The sequence below is a fragment of the Lynx canadensis genome, chromosome B4 (assembly GCF_007474595.2).
Source record: "Lynx canadensis isolate LIC74 chromosome B4, mLynCan4.pri.v2, whole genome shotgun sequence".
Taxonomy (NCBI): domain Eukaryota; kingdom Metazoa; phylum Chordata; class Mammalia; order Carnivora; family Felidae; genus Lynx; species Lynx canadensis.
In genome coordinates, this window is record NC_044309.1 from 36727137 (window position 1) to 36742267 (window position 15131).

Sequence of the window (15131 nt, forward strand, 5' to 3'; positions counted from 1 at the left end):
AGACATGGCACGAGTGGGGGAGGGGCAGAGAGAGAGGGAGACACAGAATCCCAAGCAGGCTCCAGGCTCTGAGCTGTCAGCACAGAGCCTGACCCCGGGGCTCGAACTCACCAGCCGTGAGATCATGACCTGAGCCAGAGTCGGAAGCTCAGCTGACTGAGCCACCCAGGCGCCCCATTCATGGCTGTATTATTGAACAGATCCTATAATGTGGTATTTAAATTTGTTTCCATTAATTTTTAGGGTAGAAATCTTTGTGTACATCCCTGATATTTTCTTTAGTTGATAAGGTCCTGGAGGTTGAATTCCTGGGTCAGAGGGTATATATTTTCAATATATATTGCCAGTTTTCTTTCCTGAAAGGTTGCATCAGTTTATATTCCTATTAGCAGTGTAAGAGTATCACCTACACTGAATATTAACAGACAACATTAATTAATTAATTTTAATTTGAGAGAGAGAGAGACAGGAAGAGGGGCAGAGGGTGAGAGACAGAATCTTAAGCAGGCTCCATGCTCAGCGTGGAGCCAACGTGGGGCTCTATCCCATGACCTTGGGATCATGACCTGAGCTAAAATCAAGAGTCCAACCCAACAGACTGAGCCACTCAGGCACCCCATTTGCCTGTTATTCTTTTTTTTTTTAATTTTTTAAATGTTTATTCATTTTTGAGAAACAGGGAGAGACAGAGTGTGAGTGGCGAGGGGCAGAGAGAGGGACACACAGAATCCAAAGCAGGCTCCAGGCTCTGCGCTGTCAGCACAGAGCCCCACGCAGGGCTGAACCCAGGAATGGGGAGAACATGACCTGAGCTGAAGTCGGAGGTTTAACTGAGGTTTGACTGAGCCACAGGCTCCCCTGTCTGTTATTCTCTTTTCTTTTTTCTTTCTTTCTTTTTCTTTCTTTCTTTCTTTCTTTCTTTCTTTCTTTCTTTCTTTCTTTCTTTTTCTTTTTTTAAAGTTTATTTATTTTGAGAGAGAGATAGAGAGAGAGAGAGGGTGTAAGCAGGGTAGGGGCAGAGAGAGAGGGAGAGAGACAATCCAAGAATCCCAAGCAGGCTCCAAGCTCTCAGTACAGAGCAGGAGGCAGGGCTGGAACTCATCAACCATGAGATCATGACCTGAGGCAAAATCAAGAGTCCTAGGCTTAAGTGACTGAGCCACACAGGTGCCCCATGTCATTCTTGAGTTGTTAGAACTTTTTATACACAAGCTCTCTTTGCCATTCATGATAGTCCTTCTTTTTCTTATTTACTTCGAAAGTTTATTTTATTTTCAACTTCCAGAAGTTTAAAAAGCTTATTTGGTTACATTTGTTCATCTTTTACCTTACAATTTCTCATTTTATACTTAGAAAACCCTTCTCCATTCTGAGGTCGGATGCTCATCTCTATATTTTTTACTTTATGTGTATCTCTGTGTTTAGCATTTCACTCTTGAATTAATTGTAATTTATTTCATTGTACGTTTTGATAAGAAATCTAACCCAGACAGTTAACTAATCGTCCCAGCACCGTTTTAAAAGTAAACCATTTCTTTCTTGGTTAATTTGAAATGCTCCCTTTACCAAATACATTGTTTATGCATTCGGTCTGATTCTAGACTTTTTACTCAGCTTCCCATGGTGTTACTAGGAAGAGTGAGTAGTCATTCAGGAAATGACTAGATGTATTGCCCTGGAGTATTGTTGCTCAGGTAATGAACCGTCTGGTTAAAAGGAGTGTATTGAAACAACCAATTTGAAAATGTATGAGAATGATTTTGTTGGAGTTCTTAAGTAATTAAGACGGGCTTGTGATGACTAAACATTTTAATCTTGTTTTTGAACATTGCTGACAGGATATTCAGTCATCACCCAGTTGCAAGGCACAGTTCCAAGGGCCATTCTAAAGAACTCCCTTCCCCCATGTCGCCATACTGTCACTTCCCTCCGGTCCCAGCTAATTTAAGAAGCCATCAGGTGATGAGCGGGTGTGTGCGGAGGTGGCAGTAGATGAAGGCTTAGTGAGCAAACATGTCCACACTGCCTCGGTTTGCTGTTCCTTTCTGGGGTGGAATCTATGAAGGGCTCTGATGACTATTCTTAATAAGACTTAAAAGCATGTTTTTCTTATCCTGCACAATCCCTCACGTGCACGGCCGGGTAGTGAGAAATTCCTACCCCGCCCAGTCGCCTCATTCTATCGGGATTGGGTTTGTTGAGGTCTTTCAAGAAGGCGCTGGAATGCCCCACGTGAGTTCACCCGGCCCGCTAGGGGGCAGCCGAGACCTGGGCAGCTGCAAGAATTACAGGCAGCCGCAGGGATAAATGGAGGCAGAGGGAGTGACGCGGGGAGTGGTTTTGCACATCGAGGTCAGCGTCGTGCTTCCAGCTTGCTTTACGGCTTCGGCAGATTGCTTTGCGGCTCTTCTCCCCTTCCCCGCCTTGATTTACGGCTTCTCCTCCTGTCCTTCCCCGCCCAGGGCTCGCTCTTGATTTGGACCTTCTTCCCAGGGTTCTCTGGCACTGCTTTCCCAGTCTCCTCTGCGCGGCTCTATCTAAACTAGCTTCCTTTTGTACTTAGCGTAGACCGAGCTCCCTGCGTGCACCGCGCGCTGCCAGAAGCGCGTAAGTGAAGAGGGAGGGGGGAACGGCCCAGTTGGGGTGGTTCCGGCCGGGGACTGTGGATCGTGGGGCGTCGCAGGTTCTGAGCAGATCGCTTGGGGGCGGCGGTTGAGCTCTTCCTGGCCACGGCAGAGTGATCCTGAGTCCCGAGGCCTGTACTAATTAGTACAGTAGGGGTCAGGATCACGGCTTGCTTAGAGTGTGGTTAGGAGGGACAGGGGCACAGGAAACTTGGACCAACACTCCGAGACGCCACGACGGGGGTGCAGCAGCATACTGTTAATTGTGGCGGCCCCCTGCACGGCGCGAGAACTCCAGAGGCTGCTTGTTGACCGGAGTGAAGGGTGCTGAAATTTGTGTCGGTAGCTGCACGGAGTTGGGATGAATATCAGGAGGGAAGGAATTATCCATTTTAAAGAATTTGATACTCAAGTTTAGCCGCATATTCAGCCTTTATAGATTTTTTTTTTAATTGAGATACAATTCACATACGATTACATTTCATCCATTTAAACAGTTCGGTGGTTTTAGTATATTCACAGGGCTTTGCGACCATCACCATTGTCTAGTTCCAGAACATTTTTATCACCCCCCAAAGAAACCCACAACTCATTAGCGGGCACTTCTCATTTGCTCCTATCCTCACCCCAGTAATCAACTTTTTGCCTTTGAATTCGCCAATTCTAGATATTTCACAGAAGTGGAATCCTACAGTTTTTGTTTTTTGTATGATGGGTTTATTTCACGTAGCATAATGTTTTGAAGGTTCATGCATGTTCTAGCCTGTGCCAGTACTTCGCTCTTTTTTATGGTTGAATAACAATCTGTTGTAGGGATATTCCACATTTTGTTTGTCCATTTAGTTAATGGGCATTTGAGTTTTTTGTACTTCTGCATTACTTTTGCATTACTAGACCTTTTAAGGTCTGTTCCTCCATACAAATCACAGTTTGAGTCACATTTTTGAACTAAATTCTCATAAGCCAGCATTATTTAACTCCGGGACTGGCTCAGATATTTTAGTGGCCTCAGGTCTGGGATCTTTTGGGGAAGTTTGTCTTTTTAAAGTCTTTTCTCTTAGACCACTAACTGTAGTGAAAGCAGAGAAATATTTGTGTTTCTGTGTGATGTGTGCCATGACCTGTTGTTACCTTGTGATATGAGCTGGGTGTAGCTGGAGATGAGTGTATGAAAAATATAACTGAGCTAGCTGTGGGAGAGAAGTTTTATAGCAAAACAAAAACCCTGTTCAGTCCTCATTATTCATGGAATGTGTTTTGGGGAATTCACCTCACTAAAATTTCTTTGTAACCCCTAATTCAACACTCACGGTGCTTTTAAGTATATTTAGTGTCACATTTTTCTCATTTTCATACTTTTTGTTAGCGATTTCAGTTTGGAATGGCCTCCAAGCATATTGCTGAAGTGCTATCTAGCATTACCAGTGTAAGAAGACTGTGATGTCTCACAGAGAAAGGAAAGCTTCCTTTAGATAAGCTGTTATATGCTTATCTAAAGCAGTTATGTGCTGCTGGCTGTGGGTTCAATGTTAAGGACTTAGTATGTATTGAGTAAGGTATCTTTCAACAGAAACACACATCAAACAAGATTATGTATTGACTGATGTAAGAAAATATTGTGACCAGAGGCTCACAGGAACCTAATCTTGTGTTTCTCCTAGGAGTAGTGGTTTGGTATTTGATAATTTGGGGTTCATGGTGACTTTATAGAACTACAGTGAATAATGAGAATTGACTGTATAACCGATTTCATTATTGGCTCACTAATGCCAGTTATCGGTAATTAGTATATGGCTCTTTTGCTCTTGAATGGCTGAGTGTGGATTACAGTGCAATATGTGCTTTGATGTATGTCTAAAATGCTGTAGGAACATAGATTAATTCTTAGAGTGTAAGCTACATAAAGCTTGAAAGAACAGACAACATTTGAAGTTTCACAAATATAGCAGCATGTACATAAATGAAAATAAAAGAAAAAACCTTAATACCCAATCCTGCTGTTCTTGATCCTTGGAATCAGAACCTCCCTCATCACTAAGTTCTGTCAATTCTGCCTCCTGAAAACCATATCCAGAGTCCATCCTTTCTCAACATTTCCATGATTTTCCTTTATCATTTTTTTTCTGGACTGTGGTAACATAGACTTCTAACTGATCTCTTCCTCAGTTACTCACTATTGACAAAGAAGAGACTTCAGAGACTTAACTGACTTAGTTTAAAATTTCCATTGCTCTCCCATGGTTTACAAGCTAATGTTTAAGCTTTTTTTTTTTTTTTTTTTTTTTTTTTTTTTTTTTGAGAGTATGTGCGTGCACAAGTGGGAGGGGGCAGAGGGAGAGAGAGAACCTTTTTTTAAAAAAATATTTATGTATTTATTTTGAGAGAAAGAATCTTAAGCAGGCTCCACGCCCAGCACAGAGCCAAAATCAAGAATTGGAAGTTGAACCAACTGAGCCACCCAGGCACCCCAATGTTTCAAGTTTTTTAAGGTGGCTTACAATACCCTTCATGATCATGCCCTGTCCAGTCTTTAATAAAGATGAGAAAAAGTCAGACAAAAGAGAAAAATTTCCATATGTAACATTCCTCATTCCCTCTTACTCCTTCCTCCCTCCTTTCGTGTATAATTAGAAATGCTTTTAGGTGAAAAGGAAGTGGATAAGAATAAAAACATTCTTGCTAATCTCGTTGACCTTCTTAATATCTCTCCAATTCATCCATTTCTTGCTCACAGCCCCTGCCCTGGTTCAAGCTCTTTCCCTTTCCGTCCCACAAATCTTTTCTTGGCCATATGTGTTTATTTCTCTCAGAAACCATCTTTCAGAAGAATTCTTGGGTCATATGGCAGATGCATGTTTAATTTCTAAAGAAATTACCAGTTTTATTTCCAAAATTATGAAACTTTAAGGCTTGTAGAAGAAAATATAAAAGCATATCCTCATGACCTGGGGGTGTGTAGAGGTTTCTTAGACAAGACTTAGAAAGCAATCCCCACTTAAAAAAAAAAAAAGACAAATATGATTACATCAAATTTAAAACTTCTCATCAAAGACAACTCTATGAAAATGAATAGGCAAGTACCTACACCTACCTAACAGGACTGATCTCCAGGGCACATAAAGGGCCATTTAGGATTCAAGGACTGGGGATAATCTGGCTGCTGCTCTACCCTCTGAACCTGAGGCTCCATCTTCAAGTCATTATTCTTTTTTCTTGAAGGGTGGCATGTGCTTACAGCTGAATAGTTTTACCAGTTTGTTTCTAGTCAACAGTGTATGAGAATTCCAGTTGCTTCACATCCTTGCCAACTTTTGGTGCTGCAATCTTTATTTTTAGCCATTCTGGAGGGTACAGAGGGGTATGTCATTATGGTTTTAATTTTAGTCCTTGATTACTAATGCTGTTGAACACTTTCCTGTGCTTATTGACATTTGTATATCTTTCTTTGTTAAGTGCCTGCTCAGATTTTGACCACTTAAAATTGGGTTATTGGTCTTTATTATGGAGTTGTAGGAGTTATATCTTTTTTTTTTTTTTATATCCTGGATGTCAGTCTCTTGTGGTTGCCTATTCATTTTCATAGGGTGTCCTTTGATAAGCAAAGCATTACATTTTGATGTAGTCACGTTTATCATTTTTTTCTTTTATAGTTATAGCTTTCTGAGTCCTAAGAAATCTTGACCACTTCTAGGATGTAAAGATATAGTCGTATATTTTGTTCTAGAAATTTTATAGTTGTAGCTTTTTTTTTAATTAAAAATTTTTATTTATTTATTTTTTGGGAAAAGATTTTTTAAATTTTTATTTGAAGATAGTTGACACACAACATTACATTAATTTCAGGTGTATGACATAGTAATTCAATATCTGTATATGTTATGCTGGCCTCACCACAAGTGTAGCTACCATCTGTCACCATACAACACTATGATAGTATCATTGACGGTATTCTCTATGCTGTGCCTTTTATTCCCATTGCATGACTGCAAGTCTCTATTTTCTACTCCTTTCACTCATTTTGGTTATCCTCCCAACTCCCTTCCTCTGGCAACCATATAGGTCTGATTCTGTTTTGTGTTTGTTTATGTATTCATTTGTTTATTGTATTCTATATATTAGTGAAATCATACGACATTTGTCTTTCTCTGACTAAATTATTTCAGTTAGCATTATACTCTCTAGATCCATCCATGTTGTTGCAAATGTCAAGATTTCAATCCTTTTTTATGAAATATTATTTTATCTATTCATCTATTGATGGATGTTTAGGCTTCTTCCATATCTTGGCTTTTTAAAATAATGTTGCAATAAACATAAAGCTGCATATATCTTTTCAAATTAGTGTTTTCATTTTTTAAGGAGGGGTGAACACCCAGTAGTTTAATTATTGGATTATATGTTATTTCTATTAAAATTTTTTTATTTTCTTTTTTTTTAATGTTTATTTAAAAAAAATTTTTTTTAAATCTTTTTTTTATTTTTGAGAGAGAGAGAGAGAGACAAAGCGTGAGCAGGGGAAGGGCAGAGAAAGAATCTGAAGCAGGCTCCAGGTTCCGAGCTGTCAACACAGAGCCCCACGTGGGGCTTGAACTCACGGACTGTGAGATGATGACCTGAGCTGAAGTTGGATGCTTAATCGACTGAGCCACCCAGGTGCCCCTATAGTTGTAACTTTTTAAAAAATGTTATTTAATCTATTTATTTTGTGAGTAGAGGAGAGAGAGATGGGCAGAAAAGGGCAGAGAGAGAGAGAGGAAGAGAGAGGATCCCAAGCAGGCTCCATGTGCTATCACCGTAGAGCCTGATGTAGGGCTCAAACTCACAAACTGTGAGATCATGATCTGAACTGAAATTAAGAGTCAGATGTTTAACCAGCTGAGCCACTCAGGTGCCCCTGTAGTTGTAGCTTTTACATTTAGGCCTATGATTTATCTCTGGTTTTTGTGAATGGTATAAAAAATATTTTGTGAAAACTATGAAAATTTTTCCCCATAGAGATACTCAGTTGTCAGATCATTTGTTGAAAATGCCATTGCATTACATTTGTACCTTTCTGATTGGGATTGCATTTTTTTTTTTTTTTTTTTTTTAATTTTTTTTTTTAACGTTTATTTTATTTTTGAGACAGAGAGAGACAGAGCATGAATGGGGGAGGGGCAGAGAGAGAGGGAGACACAGAATTGGAAGCAGGCTCCAGGCTCCGAGCCATCAGCCCAGAGCCCGACGCAGGGCTGGAACTCACAGACCACGAGAGCATGACCTGAGTCGAATTCGGATGCTCAACCAACTGAGCCACCCAGGCGCCCCGGGATTGCATTCTTGTGACTGTTTGAGTGGTGGTTGGTTTCTGGGCTTTTTTTCCTGTTCCACCGATCAATTCTTATGTCAGTTTTAATTCTATTTTAATTACTGGAGCTTTATAGTAAGTCATGAAGTCACATAGTGTAGGTCCTTCAGCTTTGTTGTTTTTCAAGATTGATGTGGACAGTCTAATGCAGTTCCTTTGCATTTTCCATATAAATATTAGAATCATTTTATCAGTTTCTACAAAAAAGTCTGAGGAATTTGACTGGGATGGCATTTAATCTTTAGATCAATTTGGGAAAAATTAACATCTTAATGGTTATTGACTCTTGAAATCTATGAACGTGGTACATCTCCCTTTTTACTTAGGTCTTAATTTTTTTTTAATACTGTTTGTAGTGTTCCAACAGGGAGGTCTTCTACACCTTTCCTTAAATTTATTCCTAAGTATGTCTTTTAAACTATTGTAAGGTGGAGACATCATTTTTATTATTATTTTGTATATGCTGGGCCATTTTTCTTTGACTGCTTTCAAGATTTTCTCTTTATTTTTGGTTTTCAGCAATTTGCCTAGGGTGTGTCTAAGTGTGATTTTCCTTGTATTTATCCTGTTTGAGGTTTGCTGACCTTAAATGTATAAATATATGCGTGTCACCCAATTTAGGACATTTCAAGCCATTCAAATTTTTGTTTGTTTTTGTTTTCCATTCTCTTTAATCTCTTCTTTTGAGACTTCCAGTTATACCTGTGTTAGCTGTTTTTATATTATTCCACAGGACCCTGAGGCTCTTTCATTATTTTCAGTCTGTCTTTTTCTCCTCTTCAGATTGTATAATTCTATTGCACTGTCTTTAAGTTCATGGACTCTTTTATTTTGCATTTTGTGAACAACATTGGTTGTCAGGTGGTTTACAAGATTCCTATCAAGAATAGTTCCTATTCTTTTTTTTTAATTTTTAAAAAATGTTTATTTACTCTTGAGAGAAAGAGAGAGAGAGACAGAGGCATGAGCAGGGGAGGGGCAGAGAGAGGGAGACAGAATCCGAAGCAGGCTCCAGGCTCTGAGCTCTCAGTACAGAGCCTGATGCGGGGTTCAAACCCACAGACTGTGAGATCATGATCTGAGCTGAAGTCGGTCGCTTAACCGATTGAGCCACCCAGGTGCCCCAGTTTCTATTCTTTTGTAAGTGTAGTGAGTATGGTTTCTTTATTAGAAGGCTTTTTGGGAGGCATGATTATATGTCCCCTGACTTTTAAATATTCTCTTATCTTACAGGATCTGTCATCTGCCCTTTACGGCACAGTTTCAAGGGCACTTCTCATTCCTTTTTGCCCTCTTCTCTCCAGAAACACTGGCTTTCCAAGACTGCCTCCTTGAGTTGTGTATACCTTTTATTTCTGGACTGCTCTGACCTACCGAAACTCTTTGTTAGTATCTTCATACTAAAAGTGGGTTTTCTTTTCTGGGGAGCAATTTTAGTTCCATCTTATGCTCTCCATCCTCCTCTTTCTTGTATGCACTTCTCTTCCCACCTACATCTCACCTTACTTTCCTTGAAGGGTTATGATGAACATTTGAGAAATATCTCCACCAGAAATTGCTGGCATTTTGAAGCTTGTAGTATTTTCAGTTTTCTTCTTTTCTTTTTCCTTCTCCTCTTCTTTCTTTTTTGCAGCATACCTTTATTTGGCAATCAACGATTAGTTGTCATTCACATTAACTGTAGATTTTTGAAAGTGGTGACAGGTACATAGGTCACCAACATATAGAGCTTGTTTGGTGAATCTTCATCCTCATTAACATTATCTGGACAACTGCATATGGATACAGTTTAAAATGTTACTTACTCCTTTGGCCCAGACAGCTTTGTTGAGCCTCATGTCAACATGCATTTCTGGAGTTCCCATCTCCTTCATGGCACATTTCCAGATCTCTTTGAGTGCCTGAGGGGCACACTTCCTGTAACCCAGTCCATGGATGTGCTTGTGAATGTTGATGGTATATTCTCTGGTCACTACCTCGTTGATGGCAGAATGATGGCAGAATGGCCCTTCTTCTCAACGCCCTTTTTTGCAGGAGCCATTCTACTGGGGCCCTGATTTGAAAAGGAAGCTTCAGTCTTCTAATTATATTAGAAGATACAGGATATTTGTGGTTTTATTTGTTCCTCTTTTTTGATCTGCATTGGATGTATTGGGATATTTGGATTTATGTAGCTGCCATAACCTTGTCTATGCAGGACGTCTTTCCTAACATTTTGTTTTGAAACATTTGAAGCCTTCAGAAAAGTTATACAAGGGAGGCCTGCGTATCCTTCACCTGGATTCATAAATTTGTTACTTCGATTTATCTTCCTCTCATTCTCTTTGCACATGCACACACACACATTTTATTCGTTGAATGATGTTTTACTAGTTGAATGACTTGAGAATAAGTTGCAAAAAGACATTGTGTGTCTTTAGTCTCTTAATCTAGAGGCATTCAGTAGCCTCTTTGTTTTGCTTTGTTTTGGTTTTTTGAGACATTGACATTGACATAGTTTGAGTCCAAGCCTTGTAGATTTAAACTTGTCTGATTATTTCCTCTTGGTTAAAGTCATGATTAAATTGGTAGAAATACTTTCTAAGTGATGTGACCTTTTCAGTGTATCCATCAGGAAGCTTATGATGTGATTATTACTGGTGACATTATGTTTGATTACCTGATTAAGGAAGCATCTGCCAGGTTTTTCCATTGTAAAGGTATCTTTTGCTCTCCCTACATTTTTCGCCAAATGTAGGTAGCTTGTCTGAGAGTAGAGCCCAGGATGTACTGGTAGAGCAGAGGGAGGTGAGATGGGAAAGAAAAGGCAGTCCACGGAGCATGCATGGTCAAGCCAGTCACCACCAGTGGGCAACCGAACCTAATTTGACTGGGGAACTTGAGCCAATGTAGAACTCATAGCTCAGTGTTATCCCACAAAGGGGGTAAGAAATCTAGGGTCCTTAAACACCAGCTCTAGTCAGTCACTGTTAGAGGGCTGCTCCCAGGGGCATCATTTCTCTGACACTTCTAGCTTAGCATGAACAGGTACAAAAATGGGCCCTGGATGCCAAAAAAGGCCTTCAGGTAAAGAGATACAAATGTTGGCATTTGGAAGTTAGGGCAGGGTGCACTACTGTGGTAAGAGCTGAAGGGATAATTAGCAGAGCATCCATGGTATCTCTATATCTGGGTATCCCAGAACCTAGAGCTTGAGGCAAAAGCTTATGGGCTGTTATTTTTTCAGGAAGCAGAAGTAAGGAAAGGGGAATTGAGGAGAGGAGATTAAGTCGGTTCAAGAGTACATGTCCAAGCTGGCTACCGCTTGGTAACAAGGTACAACTGACTGATTTCCTAAAGCTGTCTCTCAGGAGGATGTCTGAAGTACTGTGTCCCAGGACAATACACCCGAAGGAAGAAGAATTTCTCCCTCAGCGTCTGCATCTTATTGGTAAAAGGTTTGCCCCTGGTATATTAACTCCCTCAAACTTCCAGGTTGTACATGTATGGACATCAGGTGGACCCCACAGGTTCTCACACCTCAAAGGCAAGAGGGAGGCCAGGGGTGGGAGTGAGAGGCATTACCATGAGCAGGAAGTAAGGGACCAGTGGTTATACCTATGTGCATTCATTTAAAACTCATGCCCATTTGTTCCACCTAATGACAACCAGGGTGGAAAAACTGATCAAAGGCCTCAGAGACAGACAAGGCAGAGAAGATTTGAGGTGCAGGATAAGATATGCTTCCCAGATTTGATTCTCCTTTTGTTTAACAAATATGCACATACACATATACACGTTAAACATACATATAAACTTGGGGCAGCTGTGTGACTCCGTTGGTTAAGCATCTGACTCTTGGTTTCGGCTTGGGTCACGATCTCATGGTTTATGAGTTTGCGCCCCTCATTGGGCTCCGCACTGTCAGCATGAAGCCTGCTTGGGATTCACGCTCTCTCCCTCTCCCTCTCTCTCAAAATAAATAAATAACTGTAAGGGGCGCCTGGGTGGCTCAGTCAGTTAAACATCCGACTTTGGCTCAGGTCATGATCTCAGGTTCATGGGTTCGAGCCCTGCATTGGGCTCTGTGCTGATAGCTTAGATCCTGGAGCCTGCTTCAAATACTGTGTCTCCCTCTCTCTCCATCTCCTCATGCTCTGTCTCTCTCTCAAAAATAAATAAACATTAAAAAAAAGAATTTAAACATAATACAAACTCAATCACATATAAAAAAAAGTCATCTGTTGGTGGGGATCCAGCCAAATTTTACTTCCTTATTTTTTAATAGATGTTTCTACAATAAAGATATTTTAATTTTATAATGGGAAAATGGTTGTGGACAGTTTTAGGAAAGGTAAGGTTCCCCCCCCCGCCGAAGAAGTAACTGGAAAAAATGTAAGAAAAATGATTCTATGTTTTACTTTATGGGCAGGGACGAAGTTGTCCTTTTCTGTCATAAGAGGTTGAATCTTTTAAGATATTGTTTAGAAAAGTATCAAGTTGCTTTTTAAGTGTGAGAAGTGTAACTCTTGCCTTATAAAGTTAGTTTGTAAAGAATTAAAAAATATGCTTTGTCTGCGTGTCCTACATTATGTATTTCATTCATTCATTCATTCATCTAGCCAGTCACTGATTTAATCACTCACCAAACCCTCCCTTCCTAGCCCTGCATGAGCAAGGTTCCATGCTAGTCATTGGGGTGCCAAGAAGAATCAAGAAGAACCTCCTGCCTTCTAGGGGTTCATATTGGAGTGGGGTGGGGGGGGGGAATGGATGTGGAAGAGACAGTAGTCACCGAATATTCAAATGCCTTAAATTTCCTAGCCTCTACTGCAATTAAGTTGGGGCCTTGTGACAAGAGCTGTCCAGTGAACTGTGACCAGAAGTGATCTATATCACTTCTGGCCTAAGGCAGCTATGAACCAGTGTGACTTTTCCAACTCTTTCTACCCCTGCAGTGATGACCTTGGAGGTCACGTGTGCTAGATGACACAGCGACAGTATGGCCAGGGTCACCAGACTCTTAGATCTTGCATGAAGGATATATGAACCTTTATTATGTTAAATTACTCTCCCTTCTTTTTAAAAAAATGTTCATTTATTTTGAGAGAGAACACGAGTGCACATGCACAGGTGGGGCAGGGGCAGAGAGTGAGGGAGAGAGAATCCTAAGCAGGCTCCACACTGTCAGCTCAGAGCTTGACTCAGGACTGGATCCCACAATTGTGAGATCATGACCTGGGCTGAAATCAAGAGTTGCACACTTAACCAACTGAACCACCTAGGCGCCCCTCCCTCTTTTTTTTTTTATTGTGGCAAAATATATATAACATAGAATTTATCATTTTAACCATTAAAAATAAATGTTTTTAATGTTTATTTTTGAGAGAGAGACAGCATGCAAGTGGGGGAGGGGCAGAGAGAGAGACACACACACACACAGAATTTGAGTAGCTCCAGACTCTGAGCTGTCAGCACAGAGCCGGATGTGGGGCTGGAACTCACAGACTGTGAGGTCATGACCTGAGCTGAAGTTGGACGCTTAACCCACTAAGCCACCCAGGCAACCCTCCTTTTAACCATTTTTAAGTGCAATTCTGTAGCATTAGGTACCTTCCCAATATATAGCCCTTTGTTTTTAACAAGTCGACAGGTGTTCATTTGAGACGCTGTGAACATCCCCCAACAACTTTTTAGTATCTAATGATTTTTGTTGGATATAATTATTAATCACATCATTATCATATGATAAATTTATGAGGTTGCTTTTATGAATATTCCCCTTTACAGATGTGGAAATTTGGGCACAGAGAGTTTGAGCAATTGCTCAATGTAAGTAACTTACTGAGTGGAACTGGGTGTTGAACCACATCTGACTTTAACGTTCAAAGCATTATTTATAGCAAGTATGGCACACTATGGCCTGTGGACCAAATCTTACACCTCTTTTTGTAATAAAGTCTTATTGGGACACAACCATGCCCATTTGTTTACATATTATCTATGGCTGCTTTCACACTAAAATGCCAGGGTTGTGTAGTCATGACAGACTACATAGCCTGCAAGTCCTAAAATAATTACTCTCTAGCACTTTACAGAAAAAGTTTGCTGACCTCTGTTTTTAAAATTTTTTTTTTTTTAGTATTTATTTTTGAGAGAGAGAGAGAGTGTGTGTGAGTAGGGGAGGGCAGAGAGAGATGGAGACACAGAATCTGAAGCAGGCTCCAGGCTCCTAGCTGTCCACACAGCCTGATGCAGGGCTCGAATCTATGAACCATGAGATCGTGACCTAAGCTGAAGTTGGTCGCTCAACCACCCAGGTGCCCCCCAACCTCTGCTTTATATAGTAGATATTTAATTTTTAATTTTGGTTTTTATTAAAATAATACATGTACATATATGGAAAATGAAATAGTGCTAAAAGTTTTATTTAAATTTTTTTTTTAAATTTTTTTTTTCAACGTTTATTTATTTTTGGGACAGAGAGAGACAGAGCATGAACGGGGGAGGGGCAGAGAGAGAGGGAGACACAGAATTGGAAACAGGCTCCAGGCTCTGAGCCATCAGCCCAGAGCCCGATGTGGGGCTTGAACTCCCGGACCGCGAGATCGTGACCTGGCTGAAGTCGGACGCTTAACCGACTGCGCCACCCAGGCGCCCCTTATTTAAATTTTTTAAGTTTATTTATTTTGGGAGAGAGAGAGAGAGCAATCAGGAGGGTTAGAGAGAGAGGGAGAGAGAGAATCCCAAGCAGACAGCAAGCAGACTCTGTGCTGTCAGCACAGAGCCCTACTCAGAGCTCGAACTCAAAAACTGTGAGATGATGACCTGAGCCAAGAGTTGAATGCTTAAACGACTGAGCCATCTACGCACCCCTAAAAGTTTTATTTTGAAAAAGAAGATCCCTGCTCCACTGTTCTCCACCCCTTGGAGACAGATCCATTTCATTCTTTTAACTCTTTTCTGCCATTTACAATTACATTCTAAATAAGATCTTCATTTCACTATTTCCTGCTGTAACAATTTTGAGTTTTAGTCTTTTTATTTTTTTATTAAAAATTTTTTCTTAAATGTTTGTTTATTTTTGAGAGAGAGAGAGAGAGAGCGAGCATGAGCAGGGGGAGGAGCAGAGAGAGGGGGAGACCTAGAATCCAAAGCAGGCTCCAGGCTCTGAACTGTCA

At 40.5% G+C, this 15131-nt stretch overlaps 1 protein-coding gene and 1 pseudogene across 5 annotated transcripts in view; one reads left to right on the top strand and one right to left on the bottom strand.

The window, feature by feature from the left end:
- Positions 1 to 2489: 2489 nt before the first annotated feature.
- RAD52 (RAD52 homolog, DNA repair protein) overlaps positions 2490 to 15131 on the top strand; it is a 33107-nt gene continuing 20465 nt past the window's right edge. For 4 of the 5 annotated variants that reach the window (XM_030321401.1, XM_030321406.1, XM_030321405.1 and 1 more), the window contains exon 1: positions 2490 to 2607. The gene's annotated coding sequence lies outside the window, so the exon portion shown is untranslated. Of the gene's footprint in view, positions 2608 to 9724; positions 11402 to 15131 lie in introns of those variants that run through there. The other variant, XM_030321403.1, reaches the window with a different exon arrangement.
- On the bottom strand, positions 9641 to 10012 carry LOC115518636 (annotated as a pseudogene).